General features: G+C 32.0%; 1 protein-coding gene across 6 annotated transcripts in view; it reads right to left on the bottom strand.

Annotated features, from left to right (window-relative positions):
• Positions 1–17,139, bottom strand: part of LOC143076335 (zonadhesin-like) — a 92,134-nt gene that overhangs the window by 19,919 nt on the left and 55,076 nt on the right. The gene's annotated exons all lie outside the window — the stretch shown is intronic.

The following is a 17,139-nucleotide window of genomic DNA, read 5'->3' on the forward strand; positions in this document are numbered from 1 at the left end:
AGCGAAATAAAATTGCCATTTCACGATGAACGATTCTTACACGTTAAACTTTTTACCGATTTCACGAAACACGATGAATAACGAACCCTTTTCACGGCTGCACGTGAAATAAAAATGGCAAAACACGTTGCACGAAAAAAAAACCTTTACCACCCTTTTTACTAATTTCTTATCTTTTTTCTATAATCTTAATTAAAGATTATCTTGTCTCTTGATCGTTTTTTTTTGTAAGTTTTTTTTCGATTCATGAGTTTGAATATCCCTTTTTATCTTTTGGCCCATTAGCTTATTATATCAATATTGAATTTAAGATATTACCTTGACAATGTTGTTCTTTAACAAGTCAATCTTCGTCTTTCTAACGACTACATAACAGACCTTGTAAATGAGACTTGTGTATATCCTCTGTTTTCATTCTTGACTTGAACATGAAATCTGCATCTACTGCTTGGATTAACATATTGAGACAAAGTATATTTACATGTTCCCATGAAATGTAATACTTGTCCGGCGAAAGTTCTGTAATGTGGATCGCCACTCGCTGAACATGTACAACTTTCTGGTGATAGAGAATATACAGAACATATTAAGGTCATTGAAAGAAACAACATATCTGCAAATTATCATACAGCTGTTAGAATGACGTTGAAAAAATTGACTAATTAATAACTAAACTAAACTTAAACGAGATTTTGCAACCTTTGCTACATGTGTATGCAAATTCTCTACTACAATTTATTATCCATAAATAATATAATATAACTATGAAAGTATATAACTATGGTTTGTATTTCCATCTCGTTTAACTTTCCTCAATTATAACTGTGATAAAGATATAAAATCGTGCACCAAAATCAAGACAAATATCTTTCTTTCTCATACTCAGCAATGCATCATGCTTAATTTCCAACGCCGTCAAATGATCTGTTCTTAACCAAGAATTATAAGGTATCTAGTACAAAACGAACACTAAAAATTTTTGTTCGATATAGAACTAAATGGAACGACACGTGGAAATAAGCTCACCATTGTTGCCATGAATAACGACACAAAACAAATAAAATCCAAACTTCAGGTGATAGACTGGCGGTGTGTCAAATTTAAACGATGGCGTAAACGCTTAGATGTTTTCCAACCATGTGTGGTAACTCTAATTACAAAAACACTTCCGAGGAAGTGACAAAAGTAACAACAATGGGTTAATGTATTAACTTTTGAATGCACAAAAAAAAAAAAAAACCAGTAAGAGCAATGTTATTACAGTCACGTTATGTTAGCAATGCGAAGAATAGAACCATAACCCGAAGGTGTGTTGAAACTCAACTGTTCGGTCTTTTATTAGCCATCAAACCAGATCAGATATTTTTTTTTAAATCTTGTAACCTTTGATTTAAGTCAAATACAAATTGAAAGATGCTGCATTAAATACACCACAGTATCCTCTTTGGTCCAATTTAATGAAATTCATCCTCAGATGTGGACAAGTCTTTATTTTTCAAATTCACAATATCTCTAGCTGAAATATACATAGCATGATGCCTTTTTTATTTTTGTAAACGGTACGCACTAGAACAAACGTTGATGCCATCTCCTGTGTATCCTTTTTTACATCTACATCTTCCTCTTTCGCATGTACCATGTATGTGACATTTTCCCTTGCAATCACTTGGTGTGCCTGAATCGACAAACAAACCACCATAGCGAGACATTGTTATTAACATTTAGAAATTAAATTGAAACACCACTTACAGATGAAGAAGAGGGCCATCGAACTTGCTTGAATAGCTAACTACGAGTATATGGTAAAGGTTTTGGTTATTAATGAAGATCGCACGGTGACTTCTAGTTCTTATCATCTACGTCAATTTCAACTAATGGGATGGTCTAGATTTAATATATGTTAAAAACTATCCCTGACTCTGTGTAGTCTCAAGCTTATGGCTTTGATAATATCGGAGGTTATATCATCAAGAAATGTAAATAAATAAATAGGGTCAAGAGTTTTATAAAGCGATGTCATGCAAAACTTACTACTAATAAATATTGTAGGGAGTAAAAAATAGTTTGTTTTCATTATTTATAATAGACGCCATAAATAAATAATAATGTGGAAGGGAAAAGAAATTTGCATAGTTCAATGTATTAAAAAAGGACGCAGAGATGTTTTACAGAGAAACCACATATCCTTAAAACAATTCCTCCTTAATTTTACAACCAATCAATTATTAAGATATACATGTAATTGACGTCAGTAGAAAAAAGAGGCATATGAGACATCCAAATCGCACTAGTCGAAGAAAAATAGAAAACAGCATGCTCCCCTTCAATACAAAAGACATTCCAGTCTTCAAACCTCTACACAGAAAATAAATACCGCGCCTGATACACATCAAACCTTTATCGAGGAAAGCGAAATAAGAAAATCAAGCTCCTGTATATCGTAACAACTAAATGAGGGTTTCAATTGGGGTCCGTCATTTCAGTTTCTTTAATTCTTTAGGTCATTTTACTGTATTCTTTTTTAATTTTCTGCCCATTATTCTCTATTCTTTATATTTTAGCACACCTTTTATTTTCTATTCTTTATTTTTTGGCCTTATTTGTTTGTATTCTTTATTTATTTTGCCATTTATTCCGCACATTTTCCCCATTATTCTCTACTCTGCTAACCCAATCCGGACCCTCCTGAAAGTGTCAAATTGGTTTTGAAGGAAATTTGTTATCAACAAACTCACCTGAAACAAACGTAATCGCATTTCCTTAAGAGAAATTATATTTTGACAAATATAAAACAGAAAGCAGATACCTTAACACGGAAATTACCATTTTCCAGTTGATCCAAAGCCAGTTGATATTCCGATGTCTTTGGTTTTTAATGGATTTGAAGTATCAGTCCATTGCATAATTTTCTTTCTGCGTCCGTCCTCATCTCGGATTTTTCCTTTATTCCTTTATAACCTTAAATACTTGTGATTTATTATGACGAATCATTTTTCCTTAATGTTTCGCCAAGCTTCGGCCTGGCCTTTTGTCACGGATTACTGACTTTGAGTTACCTCAACCACCTAATACTAACTCAAACAAAGGCTTCTTCTCATTATTGGTAGACATCAAAGCGATAGGGGCATCATTACTAGCCATTACTTTGAACTTGATACTAATTCTTTCAGGATTATCTACAGTGATGCCATAATCTGAGAGTTGTTTGTATCTATACGTATTTGGCGTTGTATTTTCTTTCGACATTTCAGAAATATAAACATACAAAATAGGATGACAAAATTCAATAAAAAGGCTGAAAATAAATCTTTAAGCTAGGCAACACGAATTTAACTCCCATCCAGTATTGAACCATACATGACATTAAATAAAAAAACATACAATTTCGCCGTACAGTCCAAAATAATAATAAAAAAAAGATGAATGTTTCTGAGGACACGAATGTCCTCGTTCAAGCTGCAAACAAACGGAAATGGGACAAACGGACGGACGGAAAGACGGACGGTCAAAGTTAACACTTTATGCCGACGGCAGGGGAATACAAACAATGTTAGTCGAGTGTTGTAACAAGATCAATTATCTAAAGTAAGTGTATCATTAATAGATTCCATAATGACCGATATCAATACAAATTACCCTTTAAATCTTGAAAGATAGTTCTATTTGTTTTTCCTCATTTAATACACAAATGACATTATGCAGCGATGTGAAAGAAATTGACTCTCAAGATAACTATGGAGTATGAAATTGATCCGTGTTTGTTCCCTCTGTGTATATTCACTTCCTAGCAACGGACACCACCTTTGCAATTGAGATTAATAAGTATCCTCGAGCAGTTTGAGATTGCTTTATAAAAGGCAAAATCTGACTATTTTTGAAAAGGTTGACAAGGATAATGTACCAGTATAATGAAATGTTTTGTATAACGTTCCATAAATATTTTACACAATACAATTTCTTTCAACACACTTATATACTCCAACTTACTATAAACAAAGACACAACATGCGTAATACAAATAATAGGTTTTTATTTTAGCGATATAAGATATCGATCTTTCATCTTTTGTGAGGGGGAAGAGTGGCAACACAACAATTCATTTAAATTAAAATTAAATACAAAATTATCAAACCATTCTGAAAGTTTGTTAAATTTACATGAAATCTTTGTTTCGGAAGAAAAGTAAAGCAGTGGGTTGCTTCTATTGACAACCTAGTAATTAAATGAAAACAACATTGATTAAAAAAGAACGAATGTTGTTCCTACTTTATTCAAAAGTTCGTTTTTGATGAACATTTTTAAAATATGTAATATGTACCTGTGCATTCCTCCCTCTCCTAAAAGAAGATGGTTGGTACCTAACTAAATGTATGATTTAGATATAACCATGGAAGTAATATTAACAAAGTATGTAATCCTATACAGTAATGAACGAACATTGACGGTCCTCTCTCCAGTCGATACTTATATTTTGGCATTGTACAAGGTCATCTTTTTTCAGACTTTTTATGACGTCTTTACGCAATATATATGCAAGAAAAAAATATAAAGATTTTGATTCGTTATATATTGGTATATTGGTGTTGTTGCTGGTATTTTTCTACATTGGCATTTAAAACTACAAAAAAAATATACATACGTTTGCCTTTTTTACAAGATCTAACTCCGTCACCCTGTTCTATGTTTTTTTTTTTTGTTTTTTTTTTATCGTTATTTTGATTTCTGCCATTGTGTTGTCAGATTCTCTTTGAAATGTGAGTTTCGAATGTCCCTTTTGTATCTTCTGCCTCTTTTTTAACGTCAATAAAAGTTCATAGATAATTTCGTATGGAATTAGTGGATTGTTATAGTATACAGTGGCGGATCCAGAACTTTTCATAAGGGGTCCCGCTCCAGTCATGCTTCAGTGATTCCCTATATAATCAACCAAATTTTTCCCAGAAAAGGGGGGGGGGGCCGGCCCCCCCTGGATCCGCCTATGGATATTTGAATTAGAGTTTGGAATAATATAAAATCATTGTAGCAGGAGTTAGACCAAGACTAATATTATAGCTCTCAGTGTTGGCTAATATATGCAAATTTAAAAGAAAAAAAAAAACCCATATGATACCGTTTTGATAATAAGATAAGCAACTAAACAAAGACGGCGGTGCTCAGTAGGATGCTTACAAAACTGAGAGGTAATATAACAGATCACCTAACATGAATTAACATATTTGTCCTGAGGCCAACGGATGTAAATAAAATACCACAAGTTTCCTTAGACGAAATTATATTGATAATTTCCCAAGTGATTTAAAATTTGTCTTTATTGTTTTAAAAATAATTAATATATAACCTTTTGGCTTCTGACAGCACCAGCAAGTTCCACAGCCTGGATAGTTATTATTTATGCCTTTCGTGAAAATCCGACCATGTTTTTCACATATCGTTTTTTGTCCAAACATTATCATTGCAATTTTGTTTGCTAATGTATAATGGTAGCATTTCCAATTACTTGAAGCTGAAAAATATTTTCCATTTCTTGAAGTATTTTGTCTTTATATTACTCAAGCAAAATACTGGTTAAGTTAGTTTTTATTACTGGTGAAATCAACATCAGCCCGTTACTTTTCTCTTTTGAATTGTTTTACATTTGTCATTTCAGGATCCTCTTATAGCTGACTATGCGGTATGGGTTTTATTAATTGTTGAAGGCCGTATGGTGAACTATAGTTGTCAATTTATGCGCATTTTGTCTCTTTTGGAGAGTTGTCTCATTGGCAATTATACCACATCTTCTTATTTTTATATATACAGACATCTTGCATATAAAAAATTAATGAAAATTTTACCAGACCTTGGAAATTCAAAGGATCAAACAAGAAAATATCAACCTAAAACAACTGATTAAAAACAAGAAAAAGGATTCAGACATGGAAGACTTGGAAGTTACAGCAGATTCCAGCGAGTATGAAGTTACAGGTAGATTCTTTGGTTAGCTTCCTTGCTAGCTCAACCATGAAATCTTTATTAGGTAAGGTACACAAGACTTTGGGTAGAGTCAATAGTTAAACAGAAAACCAATCAGAACAAGTGACAGAATATAAACATTGTAAAACTAGTTTTACAAGTCAGTTTAAAAATAAGTTTTCAATCTAAATCAAATCAAATTCATAAGCAGGTTGTAGGTGTGTTTGATTTGCCAATTCTATTTCAATCAGTTCTTTTACAAATTAATGCAGGTATGTGTATGTACTTAACAATGGTACAATTACGGCGTAAATATCCTTCTGTTGCCTTTGAATTACGAATTTTTCAAACTGCAATAGTATGAAAATAGTAAAGATAATGAATATTAGAGATGGGCAATTTTGTACATATACAAAGGAGAAACTTCGACAAGCACTATTAGTTATAGTTTCATTGCATTTTTAAAGTTAAACGGGATTTTGTGGCAAATGAACCAAGATTTTTGTAGAAAATCCACAGATATTTTTGTTACAAAATTTTAAGCAAATATTACTCACTTGATTTTCTATGATGTGCTAGCGTTTATAGGTTGCACTTTGTAAATAGAGCCGTTTCTCAAAACGCGCCTCTTTTGGGGAGAACTTGAATATTCATAGAAAATTAATTTTGTTTACATACTGGTTCCCAGGATTGCTCTCTGTGTTCCATCTCACAGATACATAACTTGGCAATGTTACCAGTAAATAAACAAGTGCATATTGTTTACATTGAAATCTGTGGTAACCTTTCATTCGAGGTAGGGGTAGTTAAGAAAATTATTGTTAGTTTAAACTCTGAGAAGTTCAGGGCATATAAATGTTGAAAACATGCCGCACAGTCCTATATTTTGACCTTTGAAACAATTGTGGTGCATATGAATATTCAATTCTAGGATAAGATTTTTTTCAAAACTTCACAGTAAAAGTGGTACAGTTTTAGCCGTAAAAGGAGTTCCTATGGGAAATTGCATGATCAATATTTACAGAAATGCAACCTATACTATATATATATAGGGTGAAAAAGGGGAACATTCAGAATTTGACCAAATTTTCTTTATTTCACAGATTTTAAAGAAATAACCTCAAATATGAAGTTTTATAAATATTTAATGAAGATTGATAGAATCCTGGGCCTTAAATATGATGACTCATCATAAATCGACAGTTTACAGTATGCATAGTTTACATAAAGTCCTGGATATAAAATTAATTCATAATATTTTGCATATTTGTAAGTTAAATTGTTAAGAAGTGCTTATATATACTCTTCGCAGTCATTGAAACTCATAGATCCTTCCTGAATATTATTTATGGGGTGTTTGTATCCTTTCGATAACCCATAAAGTAAACCGCAACGCCTTTATCTGTTTTTTTGTCACCACGGCATAATATATACGAGCTAGAAAAACAAAATATCTTAACAAAACTTACAATAGTGTGTTCTATCCTGAATATGTACTAAATATTCCAAATTGCTAGAAACAGCAGAAGGATTTAGGAAATGTGAGGCCCCAGGGGCAAAAACATAGAAAATTGCCTAACTTCTGGGTCATAAAACAAATAACTTAACTTGTAAATGCTATGATTTTATGATTTGAAAGTTCTTGATATAGAAAACAATAACTATACTTAGTAGTAATGCAAAAATCAGATGTTAGCAGTCTTTTCTATAACATTTTAAGTTAATTTATATCTCAGACTGGTATCTGCATACATACAACTATTGCAAATATGGCTTTCTTTGAACACGTCTAGTATATATATTTGCTAAATTGTGTCAGATATATGGTTACAGATGATACTGTTGTGATAAGAATTCTAAATTGACCTTTTGAGGCAGAAAATGTGTACTTTTAATTGACAAATAGGCATACAGTAAGATGTGGACTGGAGACAGAGTCTGGATTGGATACTTTATATAATCTTGAATGTTGTAATGATTGACTGCTAAACATTACATTTATAGTATTCTGATATGCTTTCAATATGTTATCAAAACAGTTTTAAACAGGTTCTAGGCATTTTTTTATGAGAAAATATGCAAATAGGGTAAGCTGGCAATAATTAAAATCTTGTTTTCAAATTCTTTTAAAAAATTGAAACAGGGGAGGGGGTATAAAATGTACAGTAAAGACAAACTTAGAGTATACACAGTGATTTCTTTAAGGCTATAATTCTGATAAATGAGTATTAATGTGAGAAAAACTGATTTTAGAGAGTTTTCTTTTTGAATAAATGTTTGTATAGGTTGCACTTTGTAAATAGAGCTGTTTCTCAAAACGCGCCTCTTTTGGGGAGAACTTGAATATTCATAGAAAATAGTTTTGTTTACATACTGGTTCCCAGGATTGCTCTCTGTGTTCCATCTCACAGATACATAACTTGGCAATGTTACCAGTAAACAAACAAGTGCATATTGTTTACATTGAAATCTGTGGTAACCTTTCATTCGAGGTAGGGGAAAATTATTGTTAGTTTAAACTCTGAGAAGTTCAGGGCATATAAACGTTGAAAATATGCCACACAGCCCTATATTTTGACATTTGAAAACAATTGTGGTGCATATGAACATTCAATTCTAGGATAAGATTTTTTTCAAAACTTCACAGTAAAAGTGGTACAGTTTTAGCCGTAAAAGGAGTTCCTATGGGAAATTGCATTATCAATATTTACAGAAATGCAACCTATAGTTTACAAAAAGTCCTAAACAACCTTTAAATTAAAAAAAAACCGTGCTAAGTCACGAAAGTCGAGCGCACCCTAGAAGGTGTACTTGAATTGGTCCATATTTATATTTGTTTCAAACAATATCTAAATTTATAAACTTGTTTTAAGGAAATCATTGCTAGCACTGTGGATTTTCTATAAAATTTCTATTTGTTTAGCATTGAACCAACACTAAATATTATCATCCTTGAACAAAACATAAACCGTAACTCCGCTCTTAATTTATTGTAATACTAAGAACTTTTTAATACAATCAAAGACTATAAGAAATAAAATTTAATTTGCAAAGTTGTTTGTATGAAACATACATATTATAAACAGGCCATTGATATGAGTGTTTTCATTGGATGATGAATTGGTGCTATGCTCCTCCCAATTTTAAGGTAATAATCATTTCATGGTTGAGCTAGTAAGGAAGCTAACCAAAGAATCTACCTGTTGCTGCATACTCGTTGGAATCTGCTGTAAACGAATTACGAATGAGCTGCAGCAGCATAAAGATATCGTAAATCAATACAAAGTTTATGATTCGGACATGGACAAATTTACTTCCAGTTTACAGGAACAAAATCAAGAAGTATTTTTATCTTCGGAATATTCTCCATACCAAAATCAGCAGATTCAAAATGAACCGAAGAGTTTAAAATTTGAACTTAATAATTCTAATCGTATGAAAAACTATTGGGAAGATCAAACACACATAAATTTTATGGAATGCAATGTAAAGTACGCTGAAATAGATGGGTTAGAGCAAGAAATAAAACAATTACAGAGTGATAATTTTGGATTGATAAATACTTTAAGGGAACTTGAAAACAACCAAAGGCAAATGGCATTACAACAGCAAAGACACACCAACCACAGAACTTTTTACACAAGAAACAGACAATCTCGGCGATCTTGAACATTTGTTAATAATTGTTGTTGGACCTTGAATTCAATGCTGTTGTCCTTTTTTAAATTCGGGACGAATTTTCTTGAAAAGGGAATAGTTGTCACACATTATTTTGTACTAAATTCAATATTCCAAACTATCTAATTATGTTGGTTTCTATTACAGTTTATTAACGTGTACATTTCGTATGCACCAGGCATATTTAATTTATTCAATAGTAATGATCTCGAAATTCTTAATTGATTTAAATGTCAGAAATACTTGTTTACACCTCAAACATGTTAGATTATACATTTATATTTTTATCAATATTTATATGGTCAAGATTAAACCTAAATCTTACGGTTATTCAATATTTCTATTTGATCAATCATGTTTAATTCAATACACAAGCGTGGAAACAATTTCTCTTTGACAAACGTAATCAATCTGTTATCTAATTTTTGTTGACGAAATGACCATTACAAACTTTGTTGTTAAAAACGCTATTTGGTATTTAAAGAAAAATAAATTTGTATTCAGGGACTCCGTTTGGATATGCCAACGAGAGCACTTGAACTGCGTTCGGATTTTCCATCGCAATCATATATACTGTTTTCGGCTTAAAATATCTAAGTTGTAACACTGCTATTTTATATTTGGACTTTATTAAATGAATTTGGACTTATCAATTTGTTTATATTCATTGTATTGAACTGCCGACTTGTGTGTAAATAAAGAGCTAATACCCCGCATTGTGAATCGTTCCCAAAGACGAAATCCCACTCGAAGCCGTTCTGGCAATGTTTATAATGAAGATACAAAATCTTTCTTCATACATTACCGATGTTCAAATTGCATACTTCCTCTATTCTAATTTGAGTTAAATGATCCATTTTTTAAAATTTATTTTAATTTTATAATTGAAATGATCATTGAGTGCAAATGCACAAATTTTCAAAAGTATCTAATTTTAAAAAGGAAGTAACTTTAACAAACATTTCAAATGTCTACATACAGATAATATTTACCTAAAATCTTTAAAATTTCAACTTACCAGCTACTGCCTGTAGGACTGTCACAAGCAACAAAAGATAAACTCCCGGTCGTGCCTCCATAATTCCGGCTGTTTAAGTGTTATGTGATGCAAAGTTGCTTATGTACTCTTAATAAGTCCACGTTCGGACACGTACATTGATCAGATATATTGACGAATTCGGGTATATATCTGTCAATCGAAGTCTTTATTATATTGTTCTTCCAATTTGAAAAAAAGGTTTTAAAAGAATTAGCGAAACAGGTTGTGTTATTAACGCAGTAGAGACGAAAAAACAATGACAATAATTACACTTGAAGATTTTTTATTGTATCAAAATTAGAAAAATAGCTTTTATGTGTTTGAACAGGTTATGGTGAGTGCATCTTCTAGTAGGTTGGCGAAACAGGTTGTGTTCTGTATGCACAAGATATATTAAAAAAATGACAATATTTACACTTAAAGATTTATGATTGTATCAAAATTAAAAAAAGAAAAAAACTTGTATGTATATTTTTTTAATATGTTATGCACAATCATCAGTAAATTAAATTAAGTAATATGAGTTGTTGATTTTATCTTCTAGTAGGTTATAGGCTATCTATATTAAAATGATACTATTGTCCATCCGTAAATATTAACTCAAACATACATGTATAATACCTTCTCATATATCTTAAATTATCATTATTTAATGAAAACCGCTATTATGCAATTATTTCCAAATATTGCATCTCCTTGTTTTGGCTACGTAACACATGTTTTAATTGTTTTTAATACAATTATATTTCACCCATGTGATAACTTACTCCGACGCATGTTGAATTTGAATTTTATATTACTTCTTTTTTTTCGAAAAATACTTTTTGGAAGTTACTCATGTAGAATAAGGCAAAACGAAAATTTTTGATAGGTTTAAGCATATTGTTTGAAATTGAAAAATCCATATAGTTTTCCAAAAACGAAAATTTGCTTTATTTATCTTTATAATCTGTATGAACTGTGTTATATATTTTTAAGTGCCAGTCTTTGTAAACGTCAGGCAATTTAGAAGAATTTCAAAACATGACTGAAAAAAAAACCAACCGACTTAACCATCCAATTTGATGTTACGTTCATCTTGAGGTAGGAATGGTAGCTCTTTCGTTTCTGTGTGTCTGGTAATTCGAGTAGTCTCCGGATAACTTTTGGTTAGAATGATAGCAAATTACGGAGTTAGCTCCCCTCAGTTGGTAATTTCTAGTACATTTCAACCAAATTATATCTTGAATTACCAGAACAGGAAAAGGAAACGAATGTTATATTTGTGCACTATTATACATTGTATTTTTATTTATTCAAAGTTAATTTTTTCTCGTCTTGAATATGTACAATGTATTTAAAAAATACCACTAGACGGCATTTACATTTTTGAAATAGAATGAAGTATCTTTTTATGGAAATTAGAAAGCCAAGCTCCAATGTATTACGCTAGAACATATTCATGACTATAATTTCAGTTGATTGATATTTTACTGCTGCTGATTTTGTTTCCTTTTTTTCTTCTTTTTTTCTTTTGTTATTGTTGATAGTTTCTCTTTTTAACATGCTTTTTACCCCAACAACACAGACATGGGTAACAATCGTAATTCAAACTCAAGTACCTATTTAAGAATTGTAATTTATTACTTATTTGTACATGTTGTTTTGCTAATTATTTTTCAGTGAGTAATCTAGGGACAAAACATTACCTCCTCTGAAAACTGGATCTCGTCAATGAGAACAGCAGGCTATAGAACTTTTATGTAAATTTGGTTTTAATATTGATATGCGAATAAATTCCTCGCGTATCAACCTAGATTTATTTTTACTGGCTGTAACCCTCACTGGAACATGTTAATTATCTGGCTCAGAGCAGTTTAGAAAAAATGCCAAAAGAATCGATTAATATGCAGCAAAGATTACCACTTTTGATAAATTTGAACGGACTTATTTATCAAATTCTGAATGATATATATCTTTTGAGCACGAACGACGCACAATTTCTTTGTAGTTTACTTACAATTCAAATATATATATTCCGTGGTTTTTTTTCGAGAGCAACATTTAAAATGTTTATAATATGCGGGTTTTTCAACAAATGCTCCGGGTTCTTTTTTTTTTTATGAAAATGTAATAAGAAAAAAAAAACATTCTTTGAGATCGACTCTATCACAGAGGGAGATTTTGTCCTAATTACATACCCGAGGAAAAACGGAAACACCCGAGGTGTCATAAACTGACCGGATATACACCGGATGTTTACAGTTACCATATACCAGTCATCAGCTGATCATGGACGACGATATATTTATTACTGAAGTTGAAGCCTTGGAGCTTGGAAAATAATTCGACATCGAAACGTTTTGCATATGCAAGTCAAATAACTCCACAGACCTGATTTGCTGTTCGATTGATGACTGTGAAATTAAGTTCTTTCACAGAAAATGTGCAAGTGAACCACCCGTAAATGAAGAATGGACCTGTTTCACCTGTCGTGGCATCCAACACCCACAGATGCTTTACAGTTCAGATAATTCCCTCGAAAGTTTGTCTGTACTTATTAATAAGATTTCAATATATTCGTAAATACTGCCTCGAACTTGGAAGTGAAAAAAGGAAATAAATATACCGAGTAATTTGAATAAAATGTTTCCAAACAGTAGTAAATCTAATGTAGAGTTTCACCTTACACGAGTGTATATATTACTCGTAATGTATTGTGGTTTACAGAATAGAGAATAATGAACATAAATTTAAACTAGAGAGAATAACGAGGTACTAAAATATAATGAATAAAGTGCGATGAGATTAAAGAATAAAGAAATATAGAATAAAATGAAAACATACAAAAATAAGCCTTCCCCCCCCCTTTTCACCATCCATGCGCTCTTATATGTTAAGCAAGGAGTTCATGCACGTATATAACCTTGATAATGTTCTTCGTTGGTGCAGGAAAATATTTTGTTCTTTAAATATAAAAATGATAATGTTCTTCGTTGGTGCAGGAAAATATTTTGTTCTTTAAATATAAAAATGATTATATTTGTTGCTACACCATTTTGTTGTACATCACAATACATTTACAGTGGCGGATCCAGAAATTTATTTAAGTGGGAGACCAGAAAAGCCCAAGCCCCCCCGGCCCCCGATTTATACTTTAAATACTGCACTCCCTTCTTTTCATGAAAATCAAATGGTCATCATTTATTCATACATGAATTTTACGTTCTGTGAAATATATTTTTAAAGAACACCTTGATATATTATATCAACTGTTCCTAATGTTTGATCAGGTTTGTTGCTTTCTCACAAAGAGTCACGCTTTTTGCATGTGTTACCATGATTACCTTGCAGCAATTTAAAGACGTACATATATTTGTTTTTTAGAGCTTCCTGAAAAATGTGTACAAAAAGAGCAAACTCGTGGCAAGAAAACAAAACGCACCTATGCATACAACGGTAAGCAGTGTATACAGTAGTTTTGATATACAACTTCATAATGAGCTAAAACTATGTGTACAAAAAACTATTGCATAAAGTTTAAATAAATGCATGACACTTAATTCTGCTTTAAACGTTTGTAATGTCCCAATAACTGTTCTAGTTGCTTGTCTGTTGAAACACTTTGGAGTATTTTCTTGTTCTTGTTTATAAGTTTCGCCAATTATTTATTTTTCTCTAATTTTTGTGCTATTTTCACATTTCCTGACCGGTGTGAGAAAAATATTTCTCCTCACTAGTGAAAAATCTGTTCTCGGCACCTGATTGGTCAATATTTCTGCCGGGACTACTTTTTTCTCTATCTGCATGAAATATTTGGTGCATCTTTTTTGGAGGCACTTCCCGGAATAAAACAATTTACCTTCGAACTTTTCGGACTTAGCCTGCTTTTAACTCGTAAAAATCCTTGGTTACGTGTAAACAAAATCGCGATCGCATCGTCTGCTAAATAATTTCATAATAAAAAGATGTCTCTGAACGAAGTTCTAGAAAGGGGAAAAAGAGTTAGACTTTTCTCGGGTGAAGAGGGTGTTATACTAGCTGAAAATGAAAACTTTGGGTTCCCGTTATGGGAAATCAAACTAAATGATGGGAAAATTATCACTGAAGCCAGATACAGATTTGACGTTCTAATTGATCCTCATGAGGTACCAAAAGAACCAGTAATTTCTTCCTCCCCTCCTGCAGTAACAGAAGAACTGTTGCAACGTTTTCAATCTCAAATGTATGATTCTGATGATTCTGACATGCAGACAGTTACAGTCCTACCAGATCTCCCCCTCCTCCAACAAACACTGACAAATCACTTCAACCTGAAATACCCGGCAGTGCAATAAATGTTCAAAAAGATACCACAAAATATATTAGGCAGTTTGTTCCAATTGATGAAGAAGAGGTTGATAACTTTATAGCAAATCAGGAAAATAGAGGTACCTTGAAAAAAACTACATCAGATCTTCGCACACTTATACAGTTCTTAGAGAAAAAAAATAAAAAAAGGGAAATACATAACATTCCACCCAAAGAATTGAACAACTTACTTAGCCAATTTTTCATATCAGCCAGAAAAAGTGACAGAGAAAACTATGAACCAGCAACATTAAAAGGCCAGATTTGCAGTTTCAACCGATTCCTTAAGCGCCATGACTATGGACATGATCTTACCAAAAGTATAGAGTTTTGCAAAACTAGAGATGCACTTACAGCTAAACAGGTAGACTTGAAAAAAATGGGTAAGGGAAATGGAGCTGGCAAGGCAGATGTGTTAACCGATGCAGATATTGATGCCTTGTTCAGCAGTGGACAGCTTGGATTATCAAATCCAACTGCATTACTCCATATACAGTTTGGTTTTGTAATACCGTTTACTTTGGGCTTCGTGGTGTAACAGAGCACTATCAGATGAGGTGGGGAGATGTAAAACTTTGTAAAGATCACAAAAATAATGAATATATACAAATGAATGAAAGAAATACAAAAACCAGGACAGGAACAGATGTGAAAAATAAAAGGGAAATACCTCAGAGGGCTTGGGTCAATTTGAATGACCAGACAAGATGTCCTGTTGAGGCCTACAAGTTATACAAATCAAAGCGTCCTGTAAATTTCTCCAAACCTGATGATCCATTTTACATCCAAGAGAATACAAACCTAAATAAGTCCACAAGATGGTACAAAAGTCAGATAGTGGGAGTAAATAAGCTTGGCAAGTTTATGAAGATAATGGCAGAAAAATCAGGTTCAAAATAATCAATACACAAATACAAGGTGTCTACATTTTAACGGTTTAAAAACTTTTCTTTCTCCAACTTTAATGTGAAATTTATATAACTTCCCTCGAGACAGTTGAAATTTCTCATTAGAGGCACAAGGCTTGCCGAGTGCCTGGTAATGAAAAAATTCAACTGTTCAGTGTGAAGAAAACTTTTTTTTTCTCAAGCTTGTAGAAAAGGTGACAAGAAATTCATTTTCAGATTATAATCTTAGACCTTCATTAAATGTGGGAACACTGGATGAAATGTTTGTAGTTTATATCAAATGAAATTTGCTGAATCAAACCTTGTAAATAAGAGTGATCCGCATCCATAAAACAGTTCCAAACCCCTCCTATAACGTCTAGTTAAAAAAAAATAGTTCTTTAACCCTACATGTACATGTATCTGCACCCTCAAAAATGGCTTTTGATTCTTTGCTTATTTTTAGTGAAGATCTTTAAATTTTTCAATAAAGTTTTAATGACATAGCTAATAACAGGCCAAAAAGGTGCTTTTCTACAAAAATGTAGGTGTGGTTAAGAGCTAAAAAAAAAGTTTAATAAAGCTAAAATTCAGAATATTGTACCAAATTATAAGTCCTACAATGTAACATTGTTTACTAACAGCTGACTAATGAGTAGTATCAAAAGTTTGGGCCTTAGTCTTGATCAAACTAATATTCACAATCAAATTTGAGACTTAGATAACTTTTAATTAGTAACACAAACCAACAAAAGGGGAATTTAAAATTTCAAAACATTGTAATTGGCCATCAGTTAATTTACCTTGCCCAGGATTCGAACCTGGATCACTCATCGATAGATAAGTGTACTACAGTTGTACTAACAAGGTTAAATATAATTCCAATTACATCAATGATCATGTATTTCACTAGTGAGGAGAACACTTTTCTTTCGAAATGGGTTGGTTGATGTATAATCTAAATATTTGTTTTCAAGTTATAAAAATTTATAGAAACAGATTCATTCAAGGCTCAGACTCAAATTCCATAATTAATATAAGCTACCTTGATTAGAGAACTCAAATCATTTACTCAAAACAAAGTAAGAATCAATACGTAAAAAAAAACATATCATGAAATAATGTATTTTCTGACAATTGTGAAAATAATACATTTTCTCTTTTAATCCCTCAGTACATAATTGTATAACTCTACCAATAACTCATAAAAATTAATAGATATGGAGTTAATGACTTCATCAAACAAAATCCAAA

Source organism: Mytilus galloprovincialis, chromosome 5 (assembly GCF_965363235.1).
Source record: "Mytilus galloprovincialis chromosome 5, xbMytGall1.hap1.1, whole genome shotgun sequence".
Taxonomy (NCBI): Eukaryota; Metazoa; Mollusca; class Bivalvia; order Mytilida; family Mytilidae; genus Mytilus; species Mytilus galloprovincialis.